This window comes from Mirounga leonina, unplaced genomic scaffold (genome assembly GCF_011800145.1).
Source record: "Mirounga leonina isolate KUSES-001 unplaced genomic scaffold, KU_Mleo_1.0 Mir_93, whole genome shotgun sequence".
Lineage (NCBI taxonomy): Eukaryota > Metazoa > Chordata > Mammalia > Carnivora > Phocidae > Mirounga > Mirounga leonina.
Window position 1 is genome coordinate 16924867 of NW_023270854.1, and position 15213 is coordinate 16940079.

At 44.0% G+C, this 15213-nt stretch overlaps 1 protein-coding gene across 2 annotated transcripts in view; it reads right to left on the reverse strand.

The window, feature by feature from the left end:
* NEDD4L (NEDD4 like E3 ubiquitin protein ligase) overlaps positions 1-15213 on the reverse strand; it is a 335624-nt gene that overhangs the window by 174038 nt on the left and 146373 nt on the right. The window lies entirely within an intron of this gene.

Below are 15213 nucleotides of genomic sequence, written 5' to 3' on the forward strand. Positions count from 1 at the left end.
ATGTTCCACGAACTGAGCCAGCCAGGCGCCCCAAAAGCTGAGTCTTGAAGGGGCAAGAGGCCAGAGCAAAGGTAATTATGATGCAAACGACAACACCTTACAGAACTGACAGGGTGGGGGGACGGATTTGGTGTCACCGGAGAGCACCGCCCTATAAACCAATCTACCATCTCTGGTGGGCAAACCCACTTTCAGATTAACCAGCTGGGTGTGCTTAGGTCTAGACTGAGGGCACTGAGTGAGGGCAGGTGGAGCTCCCCTTGGTACTTCTTCAGCACTGTGTACCGCTGGAGGGGTACAGTTTATAGACCTGACCACCCTTCACTGGACTCCCGGGGACCAAAACGTGTGCTCTTTGGCTTGTGACTGGCACTGAGCTCCACCTCCTCTGCTCATGCCCAAAGCCAAGTCGGAACCCATGTCTACAACCCCAGCAGGCGTGGCTGAGATAGGAAGTGTCCCCACTTGCAACAGAAAGCTAACTTTCTACATTAACTCAAATTTGGTGGCACGCTCACTCATGAACTACTCTAGGCACGTCAGCCGAGAACCTCTAAACTAGACTTTCAAGTTCCCACAGGGGCTCAAAGGCCGGGATTCCCTGAGGTGCTGGGCCGAGGCAGATCGCCAGGGGAGTCGGCGACCTCTCGTGGCTGGGAGGATCACTGAGGGCTTGCTGGAGGACATCTGCCCCGGGTTACCTCTAGAAACCCTGCCTCCAAATACACCTGCACAGACAGGCTGACCGCTGCAGCCATTTTTAGTAGAAATCTTGAAAACAACAAGGGAAATACCCAAAGCTTTTAGTATTCAGCAGGTGAGGACACACAAGTGCTAAACACCACATTTAAGAGCAACAACTCCATCTCTGACTCTACCTAAAATCACAAAATTAAGCTGGTTCACATTTACACACTGGCTGGAAGGTTAAAAAAATAAGAACCACAATATACTATAAGAAAATACACCTAAACCAGCTAAATAAGTTATTTAGCAATTTGCCTGTTCCATTAAAGATAAAAGGCACTGGGGTGTCTGGCTGGCTCAGTCGGAGGAACGTGTGACTCTTGATCTCGGGGTCGTGGGTTCGAGCCCCACACAGGGTGTAGAGATTACTAAAAACAAATAAATAAATGTAGGGGGGGAAAAGGCATCTATCCTTCCCATCAAATGTTACCCAACTGTTATGGGCTGAGAATCGTGTCCCCATCCCTACTCTACCCCAAATGCTTAGGTTGAAGTTCTAACCCTTAGTTCCTCAGAATGTGATTGTGTTTGGAGAGAGGGTCTTCAAAAAAGTAACTGAGCCACAGTGAAATCTTCAGGGTATCTTCAGGGTGGGTTTTAGTCCAGTATGACTGATGTTCTCACAGGAGAAAACACGGACACAGACAGGAGCAGTATGAAGACCATATGAAGAGACAGGGACAGGATAGGCCATCTACAAGCCAAGAGGAGGGACTTTGTAAGAAATCAATCCAGCTGACACCTTGCTCTCAGCATTTTAGCTCCCTCAACTGTGAGAAAATAAATTTGTTGTTTAAGCCACCCAACCTGTGGTACTTTGTTATGTAGCCTTAGCAAGCTAATGCACTAATGATAAAATCACTTAATTCTAACTATGAATATAAAAAACGAAGACAGATTTCACATTTTTGATGAATAGCTATTCTCCCACAGCCGAGCACTTCATTATAGTATTTCTACTCCCTCCCTGTCTACTGAGGCTCTGCCTTGAATAACGCCTAGAAAGCCTTATTCTGGGGGCGCCTGGGTGGCTCAGTTGGTTAAGCGACTGCCTTCAGCTCAGGTCATGATCCTGGAGTCCCGGGATCGAGTCCTGCATCGGGCTCCCTGCTCGGCTGGGGGTCTGCTTCTCCCTCTGACCCTCCTCCCTCTCATGCTCTCTGTCTCAAATAAATAAATAAAATCTTAAAAAAAAAAAAAAAAAAAGAAAGGCTTATTCTGGCCGAAGGACAAAGAAACGTCTACAAGTGACGCTCTCCAACTCCAATTCGGCCACTTCCATTTACAGTCAAACTTACAGACCAAGTGGTCTCCATCCACGTCGTTCTCCTCAACCCACAGAAATCAGCTTCGGCTCAACCTCCACGAAAATGCAACTAAACCCATCGACAACAATCTTAGCACTGAATTAAGAGATGTTAACAACGGAGGAAATGTAAGAAATCTCAGTTGGGGTCCCTCTGTCTAAAGAGGCACCTGGAGCGCAACCACAATGTGATGTAGGTTTGACCCAAAGGTTCAGTCCTAATATAGTGTTAGTATCCCTGCCCCACTATGCTATTAACTGAGGATAGCCTGAAATGATCGAATCTCTGCAATATTCCCGAAAGGAAATCTACTGCTCTACAGAGTAGCTATAATGCAGGGAGAGACAAGGGTATGGACACTGGATAACTAATGGAGTGTGGCCAAGGTCGGAGAGGAAGCCCCCAAAACCCTGGCTTCTTCAACTTGGGTTCCATTTGGGGGTCAGGTACTTCTTCATTGGGGGGGACCGTTCTGTGCATTGTAGGATGTTCAGCAGCATCCCTAGTCTCCACCCACTAGACAGAGCTCTCCCCAGGGGTGACAACCAAAAATCTCTCCAGACACTGCTAAGTGTCCCCTGGGAGGCAAAGTTGAGAACCGCCGGGTTAAAAGAACAGGACTTTGTGCAGAGAGGAGGAGTTGGTGGCCCTGGAAAAGGGGTGGGGTCAGCCACTTCTGAGATGGTATAGAAGAAAAAAGGACAAATGCAGTTGTAGACAGGGCAGGAATGAGGGACAGGGAAGGACAGTATATAGTGTTTCTCCCTCTGAGGGTTGTTTTTTTGTGATTCATTGCTTTGTTTTTTCCAAAGAAGTAGAAGACCAGGCCATGGGCTGAGAGTGAGAGAATTACAGATTCAAGAGAGTCAAGAATACCAAAGTCTGGAAGAGCTAGAGAGCAAATGGGATCGGAGCAGGGCTGAGTCAAGCACACTCTAAAGTCAGATGGAAGACAGTCCCATAAATTCAGCGCGGCCCCAGCATGGGTCACACTGCAGGACCCCCCTGCACGTCGGAGGATCCAGGAAGGTACGGAAGCCAACTGGATGAGTGCAGCTGGGGTCCCTACAGAGGTGTGGACACAGGGTGCCACAGATATGCTGTGGTTTTCAAGGCTATTGTGGTTTGCAGTGGGCAGGGCAACCTAGGGTTACTGGAAACTGGAAACAAGGAATGAGCTGCAGCAGAGTAAAGATAAGGAAAGCCTCAGACGGGGGCATTGCTGAAAAGGAAATCAAGATCCTACAGACAATCTAGAAGGCTAACGACACTCTCCCTTTGACTTAATAGTTCCAATCCAAGGAATCTTTCCTAAGGAAATAATCAGGGATCTAGTCAAGTTACACAGACCAGTAAATTCCTTATGAAAACTAAGAAACTATATACAACCTTAAATGACCAACAGCAGAGAAAATAAATTACAGATATCTGTATGTTCATATCCTCAAAGAACATTTTACAACATGGGAAAAATACTGTTAAGAAATAGAAGCTATAAAACTCTATAGAACATAGTCCAGTTTTTAAATTTTACATATATGCAAGTATACATTTTTATAGCTTCTGAGTTTTAATCTCCATTAACGGAACAGCAGACACCAGATTTCCAAGCTTAAAAAAAAAAAAAATAGGGGCACCTGGGTGACTCGGTTGTTAAGCATCTGCCTTCAGCTCAGGTCATGGTCCCAGGGTCCTGGGATGGAGTCCCACATCGGGCTCCCTGCTCAGCAGGAAGCCTGCTTCTCCCTCCCCCACTCCCCCTGCTTGTGTTCCCTCTTTCGCTGTGTCTCTGTCAAATAAATAAATAAAATCTTTTAAATAAATAAATAAATCATAAGGAAATAATTAAGACTCTTGGAGAAGACCTAACAAAAGGAGTGGGTCAGAGAGGAAAGAAGGGGAGCCAGGAGCTAAGGGAGTCAAGGGTCAAGGGCTACAAGAAGGTTGAAGAGGAACATGCTGAGAAAATATACATCTCTGGATTTGATGAACAGGAAGTTATTGGTGTCTTGAGATGAGTACTTCAGTTTCACAGTGCGGGCAACATGCAGTTAGCAAAGGGAGTGGAAGGGATTCTTTCCTGGAATTCCCCACAGAAGGGAAGCCTGTGAAGGGGGGGGGGGGGGGGGCGCCGCGTCGTCCTCCCAGAAGTGTGCCAATAGGAAAGACTGCTTCTATTCTTATTCTATTCTCACTTACATCCCTTGGGGATCTATTTTCCAAATTTAAATTTCAAAATAATGTTTAAAATTCAGGGCAATTCTGCATTGCTTACAATGAAACGGGTATTTTTATGGCTTCCAGTGATTCTGACATATTACTAAAAAGGTTACTCAGTATCGTTTACTACACTTAGGAGATTGGTATAAGGTGGAATCTTACAAAATACCACAAAGGGTCACAATGGATCAGTATTTTCTGATGGAAAGCAGAGGAAGTATACAAAAGATGAATTTTAAGTTAATATAATCAAAAGGAAAGTGTGAAGGCTGATTTCATTCATAACAAGATCCTGTTAATAACACAAAATCTGAACTTCAGAGTAGGATTCCAAAGACTTTTCAGTGTGTGTGTGGTTTTTTTTTTTTTTTTTGGTTTTAAGCTTAGCAGAATTTGCCAATTACTGAGATCATCGAGTTTTTTTTCCTTAAAAGCCATTGTGAATCTACCCATGCTCTGCAGCCTTCAAAAATCATCTTTCTAAAAACAGTATTACAAGTTATCATAAAATGCTCACCATAAAATATTGGTTTAAAAGCATCATTCCTTTTTTTTTAAAAAAAGCATCATTCCAAACAATATTATAGCATTATTCTAAATAACCAAATTACTTCCATATATGTGTATAGATATAAGGCCAAAGAACTAAAAGAAAAGAAAATGGCAACAGGTAGATCACTGTTTTATAATTTATCTTTCCCAATGTCTAATTCTTTTATAACCAGAAAAACAATTTTAGTTGCTAAAAATTATCACTTATTTTAAAAGAGTAACCAAGTGAAGACTCTAAATACTAGGGGGAGAAAAACCCAAGTTTCCCCTGTTTTGTTCAAAATCAGTTACAGTGGGGGGGGGGGGGAACTAGGACACTTAGAGGGGGTGGAATACATTGAACAAAACAAGGATGACATGACACAGGAAAAAAAAATCTTTACATAACACAGGCATTATGGGGATTATGACATAAAGTCTTGAATTTCCTCACAAGGTCTTAAATCCTCCTAACTTGGATTAGTTTTTTCTTCCAAAGCTACAAAAGAGGGCAATGTGTAATTTCCATGCTTTACAGGTTAATACCATCAAGTCACGAGTGACTTTATCAAAACATCTGAAAGAAAAGAGTCTCATCGAGAAGGGGAAAGCTGTCTTGACTCTTTATAACAGCATACTGTGAATCTCTTTTCTGCTCAAGGCACTAGCCAACACCGGATGGTGGGTATCCTCACGCATTTGTAACCTGACAGCTTGCAGAAAATTCCCTAATTTATGAAATGGCTGTTTTACTCAGGTTCCTGAACACATTTTCACATAGGAGAAGTGCCTCAACCTTCATGCTCCTCTCCCCTCCCTTTGGCTGCAGAGACCATCTAAATGCCAATGACTCCCGCAGGCCTAACCCAGCTGGGACCTGGCCCTCAAGTTTCATTCTCTCTTACTGTCATAGTTCTCTTCTCCTAGAGGTCCAAGAGAACTAACACTAGCTTCTGATTCTGCCTCTGCACCTGATCCCCATCTCAGCGGCCACCAGCCAGCCAGCTGTCAAGCTAAAATTTCCTCAATTCAACTCTCCCCCCGCCAACCCCCCTGCACACATCTAGTCCATGGACACACATTCTCTAGCAAAGGCAAGTAAAAGGAAAACACCGAAATATTAAGAGTGATGTTCTTTCTGTTGCTGGTAGCTTTATTTCCTTCTAATTTTTCATTTTTTTTTTTTTCAGATTTAGAAAAATGTGTATGCATAGCTTTCACAACTGCAGGGGGCAATCTCATTTTTAACATAAAGATATAATGCTATGGGGGCGCCTGGGTGGCTCAGTCGTTAGGCGTCTGCCTTCGGCTCAGGTCATGATCCCAGGGTCCTGGGATCGAGCCCCATATCGGGCTCCCTGCTCAGCGGGAAGCCTGCTTCTCCCTCTCCCACTCCCCCTGCTTGTGTTCCTGCTCTCACTATCTCTCTCTCTGTCAAATAAATAAATAAATTCTTAAAAAAAGATATAATGCTATACGTAGCTGTTAGCTTTCCAAGACACCACAGAAAAGACATTTAAAAGCACAATGTTAAAATTACAAGTTTCTGTACAAAATATACAAATCAAACGAGACAAACCCTATTTCCAAGAACTCTTACAAATCAATGAAAAATTAACAACCCAAAGGAAAATGGACAAAGGATGCAAATTAGCACTTACTAAAAGAAGAATAACAAACATATGAAGAGATATTCAACCTCACTGATTAAAGACAAGAAATGAGAAACTTCCACCTTTCTAATGGCCAAGACTAAAAGATGGATGAAATTGAGTCATGCTGAGCATAGGAAAACCTGGCGTCTCATCAACTATTGGTGCCCATGGAAACTAGTGTAATACTTGGAAGGGCAAGTCCCCGGTATCTATGAACATGGTATATGTGATGTTCTTTCATTCAGGAAGTCAACTGTAGGAATTTATCTACAGAAACACCCACGCATAGATACAAACACCACAGAGCATTTAAAACATGTTGTCAGAAGACATCCTGACTTATCAATTGGGAGAAAAAGCATGTTGCAATCTAGTTTATCTGGCGTGAACCCATTTTTGAAAAAAGCAGCAACTAACTTTCATGGAACTCTTACTCTATGACAGGCTAGGCGCTGTTCTAAAGCCCTTAAGAGCATCGTTTACTTTGCTCTTCACTGTACCCCTTGGAGAAAAGCACTATTATATTTATTATCCCTGCTCCACAGATGAGAAGATAACAGAAGTTTATATTCAGATGCCCCCTGAGTACACATTTCTCCACTCTTCTTCCACTGAGACTAAATATCACATCCCTTAAGAGTCCTAGGGAAGTAGGAAAGACTATCATCACTTGCAGAAATGGGATGGGTCGGATGGGGAGAAGAACAAAATGAGAGCCTCCCAGTACCTCCCAGTGTGCAGAGGAGAGCCGCTGCATGGGTGGAAGCGTTCTCTAGGTGCCACAAAGTCAAGAGTCTGGTGATACAAAGGCTGGAGGGATCCCGGGGGGCAACCATCAGGATGATTAATCAGAATACCTCCCCTCCTCTAGCTCTTCCCGGTGCTACCTTTTTCATCCAGGGGAAGGCAGCGAAGTTGTGCGGTCCTGCAACTAGAAATCCAGGTAGAAGACGGCCAGGAGGAACATACAATAGCCACACCTACAAGGCCACCAAGCCCCACACGTGGCCTCAACCTGACAAATACCAGGGACAGGCTGCTTTGGTGAGAAAAGGCAAATAGGAGTCACAAATACAAAGGCCAGCAGACAACTAAGAATCACCAAGCATGAAAAAACCAGCACTATGGCAGAGAGGCACATGCAGGTAGAGGGACCATGCAGTGTTGGAAATGGAAGAATAATTTTAAATATGTACAGTAATGTTCTCATAAAGTCCGAAAGGGCACCAGGGCATCAGAATAAGCACAGCCTGGCATGAGAAAGAAAGAGAGAAAGATCTAAAAAAGGCAACCAGGATTTTTCACTTAAAGCATAGTGCTTTGCAGGTTCCTCCACAGGAAAAAATCTGGAATGTGGTAGACACTTAACCATGGATGGGTTTTTACATTTGAGCCAGGAGAGGAGGGAGGTGCTGGTTTGGAAATCCCTTCTCTCCCCACCCCTCCCACCATTCGAATCAACCTCCACTTCCCTCTCTTCACTTAAAGAACCAGAGTTTTCACCTGCTTCTCCATGCTCCCCCATTTACGCACTGCAGCAAATATAAGGAGAAACAGTCCTTGCTTCACAACTGGATATTATACACTTTTCTGAACCCTACTTCTCATGCACCAACTTCCCACAGAACCCCCCTCAACTCCTGCCCAAAGCCAACAGTAATATAGCTCTAATTCTTTCTGTTTAGTGGCTGCACACTGAGCCACAGTACAAATATTCCGTAAGTCAGCCACGTTTCAAGCAATAAGCATTTGTTATTTTCAGTATTTTGCCGCTATGATGGTACAATAAACATCATTATACATATGACTTTGGGTACACTTTTATTTCTAGAAGACAGATATCCAGGAGAAAGGCTGCTTAGAAAGGTATATTAATTTTTAGTTTAATATGCATTGCCAGTCTGCTTTTCAAAGAAAGAATGGTAATTCACATCCTCTTGCTAGCAAGTGTTACTCTCCTCTATTTTTACCAGTCTGATAGGTTTAAAGTAAGATGACATGATACTCTATGTGGAAGACCCAAAAGACTCCACCCCAAAATTGCTAGACTCTTACAGGAATTCAGCAAAGCGGCAGGATATAAAATCAATGCACAGAAGTCAGCTGCAGTTCTATACACTAACAATGAGGCAGAAGAAAGGGAAATAAAGGAATTGATCCCATTTTCAATCGCACCAAAAACCATAAGATATCTAGGAATAAACCTAACCAAAGAGGGAAAGGATCTGTACTCAGAAAACTATAGAACACTCAAAGAAACTGAGGAAGACACAAAGAAATGGAAAAACCTTCCATGCTCATGGGTAGAAGAACAAATACTGTGTAAATGTCTATGCTACCTAGAGCAATCTACACATGCAATGCAATCCCTATCAAAATACCATCAACTTGTTTCACAGAGCTGGAACAAACAATCCTAAAATTTGCATGGAACCAGAAAAGACCCTGAATAGCCAAAGGAATGTTGGGGGGAAAGAAAAAAACCAAAGCTGGTGGCATCACAATTCCGGACTTCAAGCTCTATTACAAAGCTGTCATCATCAAGACAGTATGGTACTGGCACAAAAACAGACACATAGATCAATGGAACAGAACAAGAGAACCCAGAGATGGACCCTCAACTAATCTTCGACAAAGCAGGAAAGAACATCCACTGGAAAAAAAGACAGTTTCTTTACCAAATGGTGTTGGGAAAATTGGACAGCCACAAGCAGAAGAATGAAAATGGACCATTTCCTTACACCATACACAAAAATAGACTCAAAATAGATGAAAGACCTAAATGTGAGGCAGGAATCCATCAAAATCCTAGAGGAGAACAAGGGCAGCAACCTCTGTGGCCTCAGCCGCAGCAACTTCTTGCTAGATACTCTCCAAAGACAAGGGAAACAAAGGCAAAAATGAACTACTGGGACTTCATCAAGATAAAAACCTTTTGCACAGCAAAGGAAATTTCAGTCAACAAAACCAAAAGACAACCGACAGAACGGGAGATTGTATTTACAAATGGCCAGTATCCAAACTCTATAAAGAACTTATCAAACAATACCCAAAGAACAAATAATCCAATCAAGAAATGGGAAGACATGAACAGACATTTCTCCAAAGAAGACATCCAAATGGCCAACAGACACATAAAAAAATGCTCAACATCACTCGGCATCGAATACAAATCAAAACCACAATGAGATACCACCTCACACTGGTCAAAATGGCTAAAATTAACAAGTCAGGAAACGACAGATGTTGGTGAAGATGTGGATAAAGGGGAACCATCTCATACTGTTGGTGGGAATGCAAGCTGGTACATCCACTCGGGAAAACAGTATGGAAGTCCCTCAAAAAGTTGAAAATAGAGGGGCACCTGGGTGACTCAGTCGTTAAGCGTCTGCCTTCGGCTCAGGTCATGATCCCAGGGTCCTGGTATCGAGCCCCGCGTCGGGCTCCCTGCTCAGCGGGAAGCCTGCTTCTCCCTCTCCCACTCCCCCTGCTTGTGTTCCCTCTCTCGCTGTGTCTCTGTCAAATAAATAAATAAAATCTTAAAAAAAAAAAAAAAAGCTGGTAATAGAGCTACCCTGCAATCCAGCAATTGCACTACTGGGTATTTACCCCAAAGGAATACGCTATTTTATTTAAACTGATTATTTACTGCAATCAACTATTGATTATAGTGCATTAGCTTTTTTAAATTTATTCATTTGACAGAGAGACAGTGAGAAAGGGAACACAAGCAGGGGGAGTGGGAGAGGGAGAAGCAGGCTCCCCGCTGAGCCAGGAGCCCAATGCGGGGCTCAATCCCAGGACCCTAGGATCATGACCTGAGCCAAAGGCAGATGCTTAACCATCTGGGCCACCCAGGAGCCCCAGTGCATTAGCTTTTGATGCCCTCAAGAGTCTGTTAATGAATTAATTTGAATTTTTCCATTTACTTTCATAAATAATATTGGTCTGTACTTTTCTTCTTTAAAAATATATCAGGTATTAAAATTATGCTGGTTTTATAAAATGAACCACAAACCTTTTCATATTTGCTACATCCCAAAATAGTATAAACAACACCTTTTCTGTTTTTTTAAACGTTAGCTAAAACTCAGTTGGCAACCCATGGAGGCCTGGTGGCTTTTTCAATCCCATTTCTTATCTCTTCTATACTAATTGGGTTTTTTTAAGTTTTCCATGCTTCTTGGATCAATTTTGGTAATTTATATCTAAGACATCATCCCTGTGTTTTTCAAGTGTGTTGCCAGGGGGCGACCTGTAGTGTTTTCTTACAAAGCCTATTAATCCCTCTGGTATCTCTCCTCACTCCTATTACCTATGTTTGTTCTCCCTTTTCCTCAGGATGATGAGAGCTTATTTTATTGGCCCCTTCAAATAACTAGCTACTGAATTAATTTATCCTTTAACGTTTGTTTCCTGCTTTATTAATTTTAACTTTTACCATTGGTATCTCATTCCTCCTTCCCGCCTTTTTAAGTTGTTCTTTTTCTAATTTCTTCTGATGCATACTCAAGTCCCTTCATTTTCCATCTGCTTTTATAATGAGGATAGCTTTCCTGTTCTAGGGGATATCCCCTTTCTAGGTGATCTACAGTATTTAGACTTTCCTTTTTTATAAAGAACAGGAAATAAAAACACCTCAAATGACATTTTAAGAGCCACAATACAATTAAGCAATGGAACTAATCCACTAGTTGGCATGCTAAGAGCAGGGGCTTAATAAATCAGAAGGCACAGGAGGAAAACTGACTGGATTCATATCTAGGTTAAAAAATCCGAATCTAGGGCACCACAGATCCTGCACCAACAAAAATGCGCTCTTAGGTCATGATGGTGAACTTACCAATGCAAGAATGTGGCCTGATGCCTTCGAGGTACATCTTCAGGACAGGTGGATGTAAACCTTCCCAGGTGGTCAGAAGCACTCATCATCCGGAACCCACTCCGTTTCCACGTTCAACAATGCACCATATAAGAAGCAACCTCGTCTGTGTGATTGCTTCAGACAGCAACTCTTAAAAATTAATGCCGAAGGGATAGAAAGAGGGTCTGTGCATCCCAGGGTGAGTGGCTCTGACCTAATTAGGAAAGTGTCTGAGGCCAGAAGCAAAGCTGCTCCTATTTTCTTAATCCTCCCTACAGGGAACTTTAGAAGACTTAGAAGATCCCAACCTGGCCTGGGGAAATTGAAGACGACACTCAGATAAAATCACATTCATTTATGCTCTATGAATTCAGAATTATTTTTATGATCTGGAAAGGTTTGGACTCAGGTTTCCGTTTTTAGACCCTACGACAACAGGCAGAGAAGGAGGCTCAACCTACTGATGGGAACACATTTTAGAAGCTCTGACTCATGTGTAAACAACCATGTGCGAGTAACTTATCTGTTGGTTAAAGCACTTACTTCTACCTGGGTTGCTACCCTAAGTCCTTTTTCAAACCACAAGAAATTAACATTTTCTACATCTGTTTTTACTTTGTTCCTGAATGTTTCCGCCAGTGAATCCCAGTAAGTAAGAGGTCATTATTGAAGGCCCATTATAGCAGGGACCGTTTGGTGGCAGGGTCTCCAAACCAGTGAGGAAATACATCCCTTCTCTTTGGGCTCCCTGCACCGCTTTCGGGCAAGGACCACAGTCCCACCCTACACAAACATCCTATTAAGGAACATCCTATTTAACCTGCAGATCCCGATCAATACCCAGACGTCAGACTCCAGTGCGTATGTCAGAGCAGAAGGTCACGTGTGTGACTGCACCCTGAGAACATTATTGGGAGGTGGGCATGGCTGGCTGCTGCTCAGTCATGGAGATGTTAGAAAGGTGGATTAAGATTCAGAGGCCCAAAGCTCTCAGGACTCTTAGAATCTCCTGGCCGGCTGGGTGCTAGACTGGCAACCCAAGTACGTTCCAAAGTTCCTATTTCCCTGGAAAAAACAGTCCTGGAGACAATGCCCCCTACACCCAGTGTACATGGACATCACCCTAACCGCCTTACCTCATTCTTCAGCGGGGAGCTACTCCACTCCAGATGTAGGAGTTATAGTTCACAGTCAAGGCCCAGTACTGGCTATAAACAAATTGTTTCCAATTCCCCAGAAATAGCTTTACCATGGGGTATTTAGTTGGCTGTTTTTTTGTTTTGTTTTGTTTTCCCCTGCATGGCACTCTGCTTTTCATCTGTCAAAACTAAATGGGATTGTTTCCAAGGTTCAGTGGCAAGAAGCTACTTATGGTTAAGAAATAATCTGGTTGGGGGTGATAGGGCAGGGGGCGCCTGGGTGGCTCAGTCGGTTAAGCACCTGCCTTTGTTTCAGGTCATCATCTCAGGGTCCTGGGATGGAATCCAGGGAGGCTGCCCCCCACCAACTCGACTGCTTCCCTGCTCAGCGGGGAGTCTACTCCTCCCTCTGCCCCTCCCACTGCTCATGCTCTCTCTCAAATAAAAATCTTAGAAAAGAAACTGGTTGGCCCAGAGATTCTCATATTATCATTTGATGTACTTAAATTGCACTTTTTGGTGGAAATATTTCTCCCCCCCCCCTTTTTTTTAAGATTTTATTTGTTTGACACAGAGAGAGAGCACAAGCAGGGGAGAGAGGCAGAGGGGGAGGGGGAGGGAGAAGCAGGCTCTCCACTGAGCAGGGAGCCCAATGCGGGGATCCATCCCAGGACTCCGGGATCATGACCCGAGCCGATGGCAGACGCTTAACCAACTGAGCCACCCAGGTGCCCCTCTGGTGCGAATACTTCTAAACCCTTCTTATTCTTAGCAGACGGCTACCTGCTAACGCTCAGAGAGGAGGGAGGCGTGTTTCACCGCACAAAGGCCAGGAGGGAGGCAGGCCCGGTGAAGAGGCTTCTTCTTGTGTAAGGAGGGGTGGGAGGCCAGTATCCGCAGGCCACCCCCGCTTCCCATCCCAACGCCGAGCCCAGCCAGGCACGCGGCCGCGTCCTACTGCACGTACCTCGTGGGGTCACGGCCACGTGCACCACCGGGCCTCCGTGCGCACACAACACCGCGTCTCGCCAGTCACTCAGCTGTCGTTCCAGTGGCGGAGTCTGTTCCCTCACCTCCCACCTGCTCGCTCGCTCCACTTTGTAGCTCCCCCCCCAGATTTTAGCCAGGACGCCAGATCTCACGCCCGAGTTCCCGTGGCAGGCAGAGATGGATTCGCCACGCCGCTGGCCGCGCGCGTCCCCCAAGGTCTGAGGACAGGAGGTGGCGTCCCTGTGCCAACACAGTTCAGGCGCCTGGTGGCGTCCGAGTGGAAACGTTGGTGTGATCATTACGCTGACTTCGCCAAGCTCAGCTAAGGGGCGCCTAGGCTCCGTGCACAGGGAGCAACTCCAACTCCTCCGCGAACCACCTTATTGCAGTTACAAGGAATGAAGGAAGCCTTTGTAGGGAGGCTGCTATCTGAGCGGGAACTCCCGGGTAAGCAGGGGGGCCTGCGCTCGCTCGCTCTCTCTCTCTCTCTCTCTCTCACACACACACCCCCCACCCCAGGGGTATAGCATGAAGAATGGCAGAGAGGCGACCTGGGCAGTTCAGCTTGGCGGCAGCAAAGCAGGTGGAAAAGGAAGTGAAGGGGCCTCGGGCTGAACCAGAACTATCCTCTACCTGAAGACCACGAAAACGGTATGGGGCCCTTTTTTCACAGTATTTTCTTTCTGGTGGTTTGCACCATGTCTCCATAAGTCTTCAACTAATGACTAATGAAAAGCCCTGAAATTTCACGATTCTACTTCCTACATGTTTTCTATTCTTATTCTGTATTAACTTAATCATCTGGTTTCCCTCTCCCAATTGACAAATCCAGTCCCTATCAGCTGCTTCTCCCTCTCTCCCTCTCTCTCTCACACACACCCCTCCCCCCCTTTAGTGGAAACAACCCAAGCTATGTATGATTATAAAACAAACTTTCAAATGTTTTTACCAAAAACATTTCTCCTAAATATAACTTCCACAATTTTGAGAAAGGCCAAATATTTTTGCCAGATGACTATATTTATCTTTCTTTCATCTCTGTTAGTCCTTTGGCCATTTGTAAACACAACAGATTATGAGGAGTATTAGCTCAGTGCTCTACTGCTCATATGCCTACTGACCCATGATGTTTAAGCACCAGCTAGAAGCTGGTGACCATAAAACCACCTTAGTTCACTAGCAGTTCATTAAGAGGACTAATGATCTAAATAAAATACCAGGAAACACAAGTAGGTCACAATAAATGAGGATACCTATAATTGACTCTACATTACTTACTAGGGAAACCATCTTAGAATATCTTGTGATTATCCATCAGGTGATGTTCATTCCATTAGTTTAACTCTCAACCAAAACCTCTTGTGTTGAGGTACTCACAGCCTATTGGATATTTGCACCTGATACACATTCTATTTGATACAATGTTGAGTTCCTGACTTTCCCTTTCATGTTTTTTTCTTTTATTTCTTCGTTGTATTCTACCAGACTCCAGAGTTGGACAGCTTCATTTCATCTCACAAACCATTCAACCCCTTTTTTTCCAGTGTTTTAGCACCTTCTTCCTCTTATATTTTTACACGCAACTCTCAGAAAGATGTATGATACTTACGAAACCTTTTGTGTCATGGATGTGTTGTGCTACACGTTATGGAAATTCTAAATTTTTAAAAAGACAAAAGCTCAGAAACGGATGCAATACCCATATATCATGACCCTTCAGCAATCAACATAATGTCAAATATCTGTAAAGGCCCGTGAGT